A 13,061-nucleotide genomic window follows, 5' to 3' on the forward strand; every position below is an offset into this window, starting at 1 on the left:
CAAGCTTTAAAAATTGGATTGCAAGAAACTAGTATTACATTTAGGGGCAGCGGGGTTGTGGTCTTCATTACTATACTAAAGGTACTTGATAATTATGCAAATAATACTAGCAAATTAACATGAACATGAGTAAATCTGCTAGGGTAGGTTGTGATAATGAGCCATTATCAACATCATTATGGTGGGATCAATGGCAAACGGGATGTAGGCCAGACATCATCATTGCTGCCGAAAGCCAGCATACGTCTAGCCACTGACATGTTAATTTGGATTATTTTCACAACTGCCACACTCCTGTCCATCTCCTATGCTCCCACACATTAGGTGCTCCCATGATACATTTTTTCAAAAAACATATTTAGCTGTTTCAAGAAATTCTGAAAATAATTATGAGTGTTCATAAGACATATGTTGACAACCTGTAAAAAGTTCAACTCAAAATTTCGAAATACACATGGGAAACAAAAAGGAGAAATCAGAATGTAAATAATGTCATTCTGGCTTTTGTCTTTTTGTGGCACTATTCATACTGAATTTGTCTTTTTTGTTTCTTGATGTGTGTTTTGAATTTTGATTTGAAATTTTTACAGATTGTAGACACATGCCTTTTGAACACTCACAAATTTTGTGAGACATTTAAACACGTTTTTGAAAAATGGTAGCATGATAGCATGTAATGTGTGGTAGCATCTAATATTTTTCCCTCTTGCCTGAAGCTGGTAGCACATAAATGGACAGTAGCTCAATGCGTACTGATCTGCACAAAGCGGCAGGGAGCGTGTTGTAGTTACCCATTCAGCCTGACAAAAACATAATGCGCTCAGAGCGAATGTACTACCTGGATACGGTGACAAGATATTAGTATACGCGCTTTGTGTATTAAAATTGCACGAATCACGAGGGAGCTGACCGGCAAGATTACATCCTCGCGTGGCACCGCGTTCACTCGTGATTTATCGCCAAGATACTACATAAAAAGTTTCGAATATTCTAACCCCATCCGCCATCCATCTTCAGTTTTATAAAAAAAACAAGGGAATGTGCACACAAATTCAGCAACATATCATATGTTTTTTCTCTAACATGCATTGAAAGCATGCAATTGTGTATTAGTAATAACTAGTAACATATTAAGGTGATAACTGGATATATACATGTACAGCCAAACTTTATAATTGGCATATAAACGGCACATTGCAACAACTATAGAGATTTTGCACAACATGAAAATCAATGACAGCTTGATTTTACTATATTCTTGTTGCATCTCACTTACCAGAGCTAAGATAAACATTACATTTCACAGAAGGGTATCCCGTGAAGATGTCGCACATTTTCGTGATTGTATCATCACTTGACGAGATCTCATCTGACAGCTTCACAATCACTGTTTTAAGCATTGGTGCAGAACGGAATATCAGTTTCAAGAAATCAAGCTCGTGATCCTCTGCTTCAGAGCCAATGATTTCTAAATCTTCAAGGGCAGTCAAGGAGATAATTTGGGTCCTCCAGTTCGTAGTCTCACAAGGACAATTTGCAGGGCATGCTTCTTCCTCCTAATAGTACCAAAGATGTGAATGGTTACAAAATGTATTATTGAAAATTTGAGATATAAAGCAGAAGGAGCATTACCCATGATCTCTGTCGGACTCGGACGACCTTAAGTCTCCGTATAACACTACAGATCCTATTCAATCCAAGAAGATGCAACACAAATTCTCCAAAAACATAACCTGTTGTTCTCAGATGTAGCTCCAAAGCAAAGAAGTCAGTAACTATATGCTTCTCTAACTCTTGTGCAAAGTTTGCGGCTTCACCGGAAAAACTATACCAGCTCTGAAAAATCAATTTGTTACATATGTATCATTCATAAAGTTAAGTTTAGCTGGTTTTATTTCAGTAAATTGACCAAGAGAGGAGACACACAGTGAAGGCATGAATGAGCAGCGAAGGGGGTTGTCCGGGTATGTCTGCCATCCGTAGTCTGAGGCTTGTTGAGGATCCAAAGACCAAACCCAATAGTTCCATTGTCATAGTGCCACTGCCACGAGACATTCTGGATCGTTGGTGCTAAGATGGAGATGCTCACCTGTTGTTCGAAGGACAGCGAGTATTCAAGCTGCCCCTACTGATGCCAAGTTCATCTTTCTAAGATCAGCCGTAATCCACATAGGAGCCGGAAAGTTGGAGCAAAGATGAGGAGATATAATTTCCTCCCTGCTATTATCATCCAAATTGAGAACTCCCATGTCGCAGTGATTATTCTTCAATCCCGTTGTCCAGAAAAAACTATCATCAGTAAAGTAGACATGATTTGCCTTGAGTGCTGGATATTCTTCAGCATTGAGACAAAGAGATTGATTATGCCCAAGAAATAACACATGGGCACGCAACGAATTGATTTCCTTAAGTTTACTTGCCACCATGTCAACTTCATACATATTAATTCTGCCTGTTTGCCAAAACACAGATGCCCCAGGTTCAGGTTCTAAATCATAATCCCCAAAGATTCTCCAAATAAGCAGCAGATCACCCCAGGGAGCTTGAACGATGTACACACTGCCAGCTGAAACATTCTCAGATGCCCCCATAATTATCTTCATACTGGCGAAAGGCCCACTAAGATCAAAAGCATGAATTTCTCCAGTTGCAGTCGCTGCATACAATAGGCCATTCTTGTAAGTGCAGTCGTCATAGATATCATGAGGTGGCAGCCAGGTCCACTTGTCATCCCCTACCCTTGCATAAGAGAGCTGACGCATTGGATTGTGGATGAGCACCACAATGAAGCTTTCCGTGGATGCATCGGAGAACACATATGCCTTATAGTGGAGTTCGTGCCGCAGGTTGTCAAGAGCAAAGATTGATGGTGAGTTATAACCATCGTGCATTCCAGTGTGCCATGAGAGTTCATACTTGTGGGCAGCACCATTCTCATCAAAGATGGGCCTCACCTGCTCAATTGTGATCACTGAAGGGAGAGCAATCTGTTCACATGTGACCTGATTGACGAGGTGCATCTCAGATCTCTCATCAGCAGTTATCAGCCAGCCATGTGAGGACCCGATCAAACACCTAGTGCGGATAGGCGGCTCCGGGAGGGTTAACTTGTACGATCGCTTCTCTGCGAGGTTGTAGAGGCATGCGACACTCTCACCAGTGGATTTGGAAGTGTAGAGGAGACTGATAGATTTTGTGGATCGGTTAGGCTAGGATTCCGGCAATAGTGATAGGTATTACCTTTCCTTGTGGCTCGAGGAGCTCCGGTTGCCGGCTATGGCGCCGGTGCCGGCGTGATGGCAGAGAGTGGTGGTGGCGGTGCTTCCCATCAGTACTGAACTAACCCTAAATCGGTAGGGGATTAGGCGGGGTGTACGGCGCTGCGACGAACCTCGTGATGCGAGCCGCCGACCCCCACCTCTTTATATAGTGCAGGTGACAGGGGCCCGTCACCCATAGTGGGTTGAGCACCCCCGATCAGGGTGCGGATCTAAGGGCCCGGTGGGCCGTTGGTCCCATACGGTGGAGATCATCCTAACATTCTCCCCCTTGATCTCAACTTTTACTTTTGACTGTATACTTTTACTTTACTCGTTTCATAACAGATCAATACATAGAACATGTTTCATCGTCACAGCTCAATTGCCGATAGAATCAGACAGCCACAACGTACCTCTCTGTTTACAAATTCTTTAACCTTGGGCCCTTTTATTGTCCGAAAATTTTAGACTATACCATAAAACCCATGTCGACTGTGTGTTCGGATCCGAACACACTGGGCGGTAAGCCTTTAATAAGCAGATCTGCAAACACTTGTCTGTTGCTTTTATGCTTCAAGCATTTCTACATAATTCCGGACTTTCTCCTTTACAATGCATAACTCTATGTTAGTGTGTTTGGCATCAACACTTGACTCGTTGTCATAGGAGCGAAAAACTTAAAATGGTTATCGCTGTTGTAAACCATTATCAACTCCGGGTACAGGTCTTCATAACCATTTTGCCTGTCCCTCAGCCTCATATCAAGTTATAACATATCTTTGCATCACATTGATAATAATTATTTCATTCTTTTGAGCTTTTCCACACAAAAACCTTCAAGTATGAAAGTTAGCGACAATTGTGGATTTCGCTATACATTTCACAAGTCATGTCTTTGTACTCACAATCTTTTGAGAGCACTTATTTCTTTCAGCTTGAGGCCGATATCTTTGACTCCATTCCAGTGATCTATATATGGACTGGACATTGCCAAAACAACCTGAATATGTGAACTGTGTCAGGGTAATGTATTGAGCTTCCAACAACTGAAGCATATGGTACCATATCCGTTTTCAATCTTTTCTCATCAACTCTTGGAACACCATAGTTTCTAGTTCCATTACCCTTAACTATAAGAACAGGCGTAGGTTTTCTCGCATGCATACTTTAGAGACCTTTCTTAGCATGTCCATGCGACATTCTTAATACCCCTTTTATTCTTTTCTTGGTGAATCTTGATAATTATAACGAGAGACACTCTACCGAGAACATTCTTTTGAACTTTGAGAACAAGAACTTCTTTTCTTCTCCTGCAATAGATTGACATGACCACTAGTAAGTAGGACGTCATCCACATGCACAGGATTAGGAAATGAATTTCCCATTATATAACTTTGCATGAATACAATTGTCCTCTCATTTTATTTAACCCAAAACAACATTTGATTGCTTTAGTCCATAAAAGACTTCTTTAGGCAGTATCTCCTGTGTTCTTTACTTTCATCTGATGTAACTCAGATCATAATATCTTTCATCTGATGTAACTCAGATCATGATGTGCTACCAATACTCATTGTAATCTATTCAGTGCAAAACGCGCAAAAACCTTTCGATTTAAGTCGTGTTTTACACCTCTACATATTTCCTTTGGAGTCACATTGTCCTTGTAGACTCTTTACAGCCTACTGTTTTGGCTCCATTGGAAATTACTCATCAGTCCCGAACATCGTCAGGATTCACCAATTTCATTTCATCTCACATAGTCTCTTATCATTTAGACAAGCAGACACTTCTCAAAGCTCGAATGAGCGCTTTAAATGAGGTGGGATCAACCTCCATTTGAATTTCACTAACATAGACTTTATAGTAATCAGAAGTATCTGATTTTATCATTCCTTGAGACCATCAGTGTCTCAGGTACTGGCACTTCTCTCATATGGGGATGTGTTGTATAGGCCATACAACATGCTCCCCCAGATTACTCCATCTTCACTAAAAATGGCGTATCTTTAAACTTTATAATTTGGGTTTATTCTGTTAAAACTTTCTTCTTTATGGCACTTTAAGCACCGTCTTAGTATTCCTTACTCTGCTTTCGGAACTGTAAAAGATCCAGAAATACAGCTATTTCTTTTCTTTAGGGGTATTAATATGACCGTCATACTCCCCCAGAAGATCACATTCTTCATCACATTATCTAAAGTATAGGGGAGTTTCAACATTCTTAATTTATCTCATATATCTTTCTCCCCCTCGAAATGTGGCAAGAACTTTTCTGCCACAATTTCGAAAAACCATTGATAACTCTTGTGAATTGAGGAAACTTTGATTATCTACTTCATTCATTAGATTACTTCATACGGAATGAAGTTATCTCTTCATACAAAATGAAGTTATCTTTTAACTAGTATGGGAGTACCTTTTCCTCATTCCATTTCAGAAACTCAATAGAGTTCTTTATCATTAGTACTTTTGCAAGTCACACTTGCATGTCATTCTTATCTTTAGTTTCGTCTGTAACTTTTATTCTCTTCGGATTTATTGAGTGCTTAATGACCGTTACACATAAGATGTACGGTTGATACTAGGAAAGCATAATAGCTACTCCATACTTTTCTCCCAGAGTAGGACACATTAAAAGCACATGAGTCATCATGTCTTTCTCCTGTCATACAGGATAAGTCTGAGAAAATTTCTACCGCCATACGGGTTACGCAGGGATTTTCTCAGACTTATCCTGCCATGCGGGTTTATCATAATCATCTTTTCCGGCCATGCGGGTAATTCCCTGTAAGGGACATAAATGCCAGAATTGGCTCTTTTGACTGCATATTCAATCATCAAATTTATAAATAAATCCGAATGCTCTTTGACACACATACTTGATCCGACGTTGGTCAAATTAAATACGCATGTTGCTTGTTTTATCTCAAATCATAGAGAGTACACGAAAAACATTCATCAACCAAGACTCTCAATGATCTATCTCTTTTCTTTTGAAACCATTCTTTAGAGAGAATATACTATCTCACGTTATGACCTTTCTTGGTCATCTTTCGGATCACTAGTACCCCAACCATTCGCTTTCATGAATGAAAGCATGGAAAACTTTTAGTCTGAGAAAACTTAGCCAATAATCAACAATAATGAGCATAAAAATAACCCTACGTTGGTCTGGTTAAAAAATATGCACATTAAACTTTTGCAAAACTTCCTTTTTATACTCTAAATCATCGTTGTGGTAGAATTAGAATAAAACTCATTCTTCTACATTAATTCCATATCACCGTTGGGCGGAAATGGAAATAATGCATATAACTCATAAACAATGTGATGATAGTATTTCTATTAAACAACTTTGCTCAGAAATAATCATCATCATCAACTTTATTGCAGCGGAAACAAGAAATATACATTTCTCTAGTTCAAGAGCATTTCTTTATCTTTAACTGTTCTCTGAAAATTGATCACTTTGATAAAAAATTTATCAGAGATTTAAGCTTTGAACATAAGACTCATAGAATTATAGTACTGTTATCATCAACGTTGGTCAGAAAATAACAATACCATATTTTAACTTTAAAAGAAATATCTTTCTTTTATCATATCGGAAACTATCTGCATCTTATTTCACCCACAAGTGAAAAAAAAACTTCTCTCAAAAAACTGTTCATCCAATTAAATTTTCCCGTTGGTTCCAATTTAATTGGAGGATAATACTTTTTCTTTGCAGCGGAAACTTTCTGAATCTATTCAGAAACAATTCTATACTCTTTTACTCTCTAAGAAATTTCAACCGATTGGTTCAAAAATGCATTGGAGAAAAAACAATTTAATCTTTTACTTTAGTTCTATTCACTTTTAAAAGAACATTTTTATTTTTATTTGCAGCGGAAAAACATGAATAAAACATTCATGAACTTTTTTTTACAGAAACTTTTCTTTCATAAAATAAAAATTCATGAACTTTATTATTTTCTTTATAAAATTCATGAACATATCTTTTTCTGAAAAATTTCCATTTTTCATTTTCAGAAACTTTTTTGTTTACTTTTCTATTTTCTAAACAAATATTTTCATTGGAAAATTTTTGCATAGAAAAACTGTTTGAAATCTGCCCAAAAAATGGACAAATAACAAAAGAAAAAACAACAAAAAAAATAGCTGGCTGCGGCCTCGGCCCAGCACCCTGCGCTCACGCCCGCGGCGGCTGGCCTGGTCCGGTTCGTCTCTCAGCCCAGAAGGCCCAGCGCTGAGCTAGGGTTTGTATCCTAGGCGTTGATTTTGATCGGACGGTGACCCGCTCTTTTCTCTCAAACAAAACCAGGAGACCGTGCGAGACCCTGTTCCAGTTCCTCTCCTCGCCCCCGCATCTCACCGGATTGCTTCGTGGCGTTCAACACCGGCCACTCGGCCACCGCGTCGCGCCAGTCGCCGGCGACGACGTCTAAGCCAGCACGCTGCGCGAGCACCTTTCTCCTGCCCCTCCTTTCCTTTGACAGAGAGAGAGGGACGCCTGCTGCGCCCTCCTCTGCTCCCCCTTGCGCCTCGACGGCGCCCTTTTCTGTGGAGTAGCGGCGGGGCACGGCTGCGTCGACTGCGAACCTCCGCGCCGCGCGAGCGGCCTCCCCTTTCCCTTTCTACTTTTTTTATCCACCTGGCAGAGAGAACGAGAGAGAAGGAGAGTGTCGTGGCGCTGCTGCGCTCCCTCTGCTCCCCTTCCCATCCGCGTCGTTGCCAACCCCTTCGCCGGTCGCGCGTTCCCTTTGCGGTGAGCGCGCCGCCGTTGAATGGATCGGTGACGGTGCTCTTTCCCCGATGGGGTCTGTTCTTTTGGCAGCCGCGAAGGCGTGGTGCCCCCACTGCCTGTGTTCTTCTTCCGAATGGCTCGGCATGCCGATGCCCATCCGGATCGAGAGGAACGGCGCGGCCGGTGCGGCGGCGCGACTTTTCCGGCGAGCACGAGGCTCTCTCCAGTGATTTCTTTTGCCCTTCTCTTTAGGGTTCTAAGGGAGGGGGTTGAGTTCTTTGAGTTGTACCGAAATCCAAAACCGAAAACATGGCTGATACCATTGATAGACTTTGTGGATCGGTTAGGCTAGGATTCCGGCAACAGTGATAGGTATTACCTTTACTTGTGGCTCGAGGAGCTCTGGTTGCCGGCTATGGCGCCGGTGCCGGCGTGATGGCAGAGAGTGGTGGTGGCGGTGCTTTCCATCAGCACTACACTAACCCTAGATTGGTAGGGGATTAGGTGGGGTGTACGGCGCTGCAACAAACCTCGTAATGCGAGCCGCCGACCCCCACCTTATATAGTGCAGATGACAGGGGCCCGTCACCCATAGTGGGTTGAGCACCCCCATCAGGGCGCGGATCTAAGGACCCGGTGGGCTGTTGGGCCCACACGGTGGAGATCATCCTAACAGAGACATGGCGTCTGCTGGCGTTTGTACTGCCCAAGGCTCCGTAGGCTTGTGTATGCGGAGCGCCAGGATGGGCAGACAGAGCCGGCACGCACGAGGTCAGGGATCTCAAGGGCGGCAAAGATACAGTACCCATCAAAATGTCCGGAGGCAGCTCCGGCAATGTGCCCAGTGTAGTCTTCTTGGTCAGCTGTAGCTCAACATGTTCATCTTTGCAGAATCGGAACTGGGAGTGAAGCCTAGCATCTTTGGCAAAGTTCTGAAGATTAGGGTGCACAAATACGTCCGGTGTATAGCAAGCTTCCCTAAGCTCATTATCCTGGCAACGCTACATGACTCCATTGGATATCTCCAGCTTCGGCCAAACCGACAAATTTCGCAGAGTGTCTCTGCAGATAATCTCAAGCTTCGGCCAAACTGACAAAAAAACTCAGTAAGTTGGACGCAAATTTCTGCAGAGGAAAGGCTGGCTCCTGGCTATACTTATATACAGATAGATCACCAGCCGCTTCAAATTCCAGTAGGAGAAGCAAATCTGAGCCCAAGAAGGCACTCGACAAAGACTCGGACTTGTTTCTGCAGGAATTCCGAGTCACGCAGGCAAGGGCGAACGGAAGAGCACTGACCGGCGGAGGTGCCACCAGAGGGGATTAATCGGCCGGGGGAGGAGCTGGGGCAGCCGCCGACGACAAGGGGGAGCTGGTTCGCCCGAACTGTGGCCAGCGAATACGGCGATTCGAACCGCTGGGAGGAGCAAGCTGACTTCCCGCTGCCGGCCGCGGCGGCGAGGGAGTGGGAGCGGGAGCGGTGGAGCGGCGTGGTCTTTTTTCCTCTCCTTGCCGGTACTGGTTTTTTGAGCGGTCAATTGGCAATCAGCCCATCATACATACATCTCACAGGCCCCTGCGTGTAATACAAGTATAAAGTAACCTTCGCTCAAAAAAGTCTAAAACAACCAATTTCTTATTCATTCCACTAGAAAAAAAATCTACTCTTCAAAGGACTGTAAAAATAAAAATAGTATGCATAAACCAGGAAAATTCACAACATGAAATAATGTAGCGGACATGAACCTCAATAAAAGAGAAAAGAACAATAAAAATGTGTTTTTGTTCAATTTTTGGTTTGTAGTGGCAACCAAATAGATATGTTTACTTAGTTTACTTAATTGGGTCCAACACAAAGGTAATCACTGAAGGCTCAGTCACATGCAATGATCTAAGGTCAACCTCGTGATAGCTTCTCATATTGAGATTGGATATTCAACTTAAACTGAAATCCATATAACTTTTTCACATAAGCGTGTGAATTGATGGCAGAGAAAAATTGCACACAACTTTGCACCGAAATTGCACACAACTTAAACTGAATTCACATAAGCGTGTGAATTGATGGCAAAGAAATATGATTATTTTTGCATATTACGTTAAAGTGCAATTTCGGTGCAAAGTTGTGTGCAATTTTTTCTTTAAAAAGAATTTTCTCTTCTTAAAAGAAATACCAACGCCACTAATTCATTCTTTTTTAGAAAAATAATTTGATATTGTTTTACTCTTTACTTCATTTTCATTCTACTTTAAGGTTAGTACCAATTCCACTATTCATTTGTTCTTAGATTTTGTTTTTGCAAAAGTTCCACTTTTATATGCTTATTCTTGCATATTTTTAAAAAGCGCAATTTTTATGTATATTTTGTGCAATTTTTGTCAGTGCTTGTTTTAGATTATTTTTCATATTTTCTTTGTTCTTAAATGGTAATACCAATGCCATTAATTTATTCTTTCTTTTGTAGGTATTTTTGTTTTATTTTTATTTCAATTTTCTGTTTTTATGTGTTTTTCTTTTTTCTTTATGTGTTTTTTCTTGGATGTTGAGTGTGTGTAAATATATGCACGCAAGTACTACATGTATACATTCTATTAGAGTATGGAAATTTCACTACTATATGTTTCTTTTTACATATTATAAAAGGTGCATTTTTTGTACTAATCGTGACGAAATTTTTGTTTCAGTTTCTCTCTTATTTAAGTGTAATACCAATGTTACTAATTCATTCATTCTTTGTAACTTTTTTTGTAAATTCTACTAGTATATGATTGTTCTTGCATATCTAAAAAAATGCAATTTACATGTAAATTATGTGCAAATTTATCATGATTTTTCCATTCCTTTCTTCTTAAAGGGTGGTACAAAAGCCACTACTTCATTCTGTTGTAGAAAATGTTATTTTTTTGTGCAAATTTATCATGAGAGTGCGAAATTGCAATATTATATGTACCTTTTTTTTGCATATTACTGAAAGTGCAATTTTCAGTGCAAACTTGTGTGGCGTTTTTTTTCTCCTTTTCTTTTTTCTTAAAGGGGTTAATTATTCCCTAGAAAACTTCATTATTTTGATTTTGTTTTTTTCTTCTTAAAGGGTTTCATTCTTCCACAGAAAACTTCATATTTTGATTTTGATTTTGTTATTATTTATTTTATTTTCTTTCTTTAGAGGCAGTACCGATATCATTCCACTATTGTATGTTTATTTTTGCATATTTTTAAAAATTCGATTTATGTATAAATGTGTACAAATTTTGTCATTTTTTATTTTCTTCTTCTTAAAAGGGAGTACTAATTTATGTACACAATATTGTACTTGCATGTATACTTACACACATTGTGTACTTGCATGTATACTTGTTGCAGAGGGAGGAAGTGGAGAAAGGAGAACAAAGCGGTGTTGCGCTCGACATGCTTGTTAACGAAATATGGCAAACCTTTGAGTGACGCATTCCTGAGAGACATGTTTTAGTAAAGAAAATTACCATCTGTCAATTCTACCATATGATACGTGTTTATCCCTTAGCAGCGCACGAGCGCATAACTGGTACTCACTTCGATCCATAATAAGTGTCGTATTGAGAACAGAAACTTCCTTGAAGATAAGTTGCTTCAAAATGATAATAAGTATAGATTATGAAACGCATTTGAGAACAGATATAATAATGCCAAATTCACACTGTTTTAAGCGGGCAGTTTCTTCTATGTTAAATTAAATCATCAACCTTGAAACCTATAAAATTTGATATGCAAAAAGAAAAGGTGAGAGACATGTTTTAGTAAAGGAAATTACCATCTGTCAATTCTACCATATGATACGTGTTTATCCCTTAGCAGCGCACGAGCGCATAACTGGTACTCACTTCGATCCATAATAAGTGTCGTATTGAGAACAGATTCGATTTATGTATAAATGTGTACAAATTTTGTCATTTTTTATTTTCTTCTTCTTAAAAGGGAGTACTAATTTATGTACACAATATTGTACTTGCATGTATACTTACACACATTGTGTACTTGCATGTATACTTGTTGCAGAGGGAGGAAGTGGAGAAAGGAGAACAAAGCGGTGTTGCGCTCGACATGCTTGTTAACGAAATATGGCAAACCTTTGAGTGACGCATTCCTGAGAGACATGTTTTAGTAAAGAAAATTACCATCTGTCAATTCTACCATATGATACGTGTTTATCCCTTAGCAGCGCACGAGCGCATAACTGGTACTCACTTCGATCCATAATAAGTGTCGTATTGAGAACAGAAACTTCCTTGAAGATAAGTTGCTTCAAAATGATAATAAGTATAGATTATGAAACGCATTTGAAAACAGATATAATAATGCCAAATTCACACTGTTCTAAGCGGGCAGTTTCTTCTATGTTAAATTAAATCATCAACCTTGAAACCTATAAAATTCGATATGCAAAAAGAAAAGGTTCATGGGGTGAACATTCTCTGCAGCTCAATATATTTCTGGCAAAGAAAGAGGGCATCAAAATGAAATGAGACAGTGAAAAGAAATAGAAATCATAGGGTTTAACAGAATCACTTGGAGCACGAGACTGACATACTACATCAGTTGAGCAGAATAACTAGGACCACAAAATACTCCTAACTAAGAGTGCAACAGTCTGAGCCTACAGCAGCAGTTTACTGCCAAAAAAAACCCCTCTTTTTATGGGCAGAAGAAACCAAGCAAAATCCTGAAACCAACTAATGTATAAAGATGTCCGGCATGGGGAAGGATGATCTTGTCCATGTAAGGATGAGAATCATGTCAACCGGCAACCTTGCCTGCGATGCATTAACCCTGCAAAGGAGGCAAATTGAAAGCAGCTCCGGTTAGTATCACGGTATGCAATTATCGTCATTTAGTTATATGTCTAGAAGATTGTTGTTACTGGCAACTAAATCACATTTTTTTTTAAACGAGGCAAAAGACTTGCCATTTTCATACGAAGCAGAGAGTTGGAACAAAATAGCAAAGTACTCGCTCAACAGAATGTAGCTGGAACTGAATAATTTTGGGCGGCCAAACCTAAAGACTGACGAAA

General features: G+C 40.1%; 1 pseudogene; it reads right to left on the minus strand.

The window, feature by feature from the left end:
* Nucleotides 1–1,276: 1,276 nt before the first annotated feature.
* Nucleotides 1,277–9,025, minus strand: LOC125527420 (annotated as a pseudogene).
* Nucleotides 9,026–13,061: the final 4,036 nt, after the last annotated feature.

Source organism: Triticum urartu, unplaced genomic scaffold, assembly GCF_003073215.2.
Source record: "Triticum urartu cultivar G1812 unplaced genomic scaffold, Tu2.1 TuUngrouped_contig_3836, whole genome shotgun sequence".
NCBI lineage: Eukaryota > Viridiplantae > Streptophyta > Magnoliopsida > Poales > Poaceae > Triticum > Triticum urartu.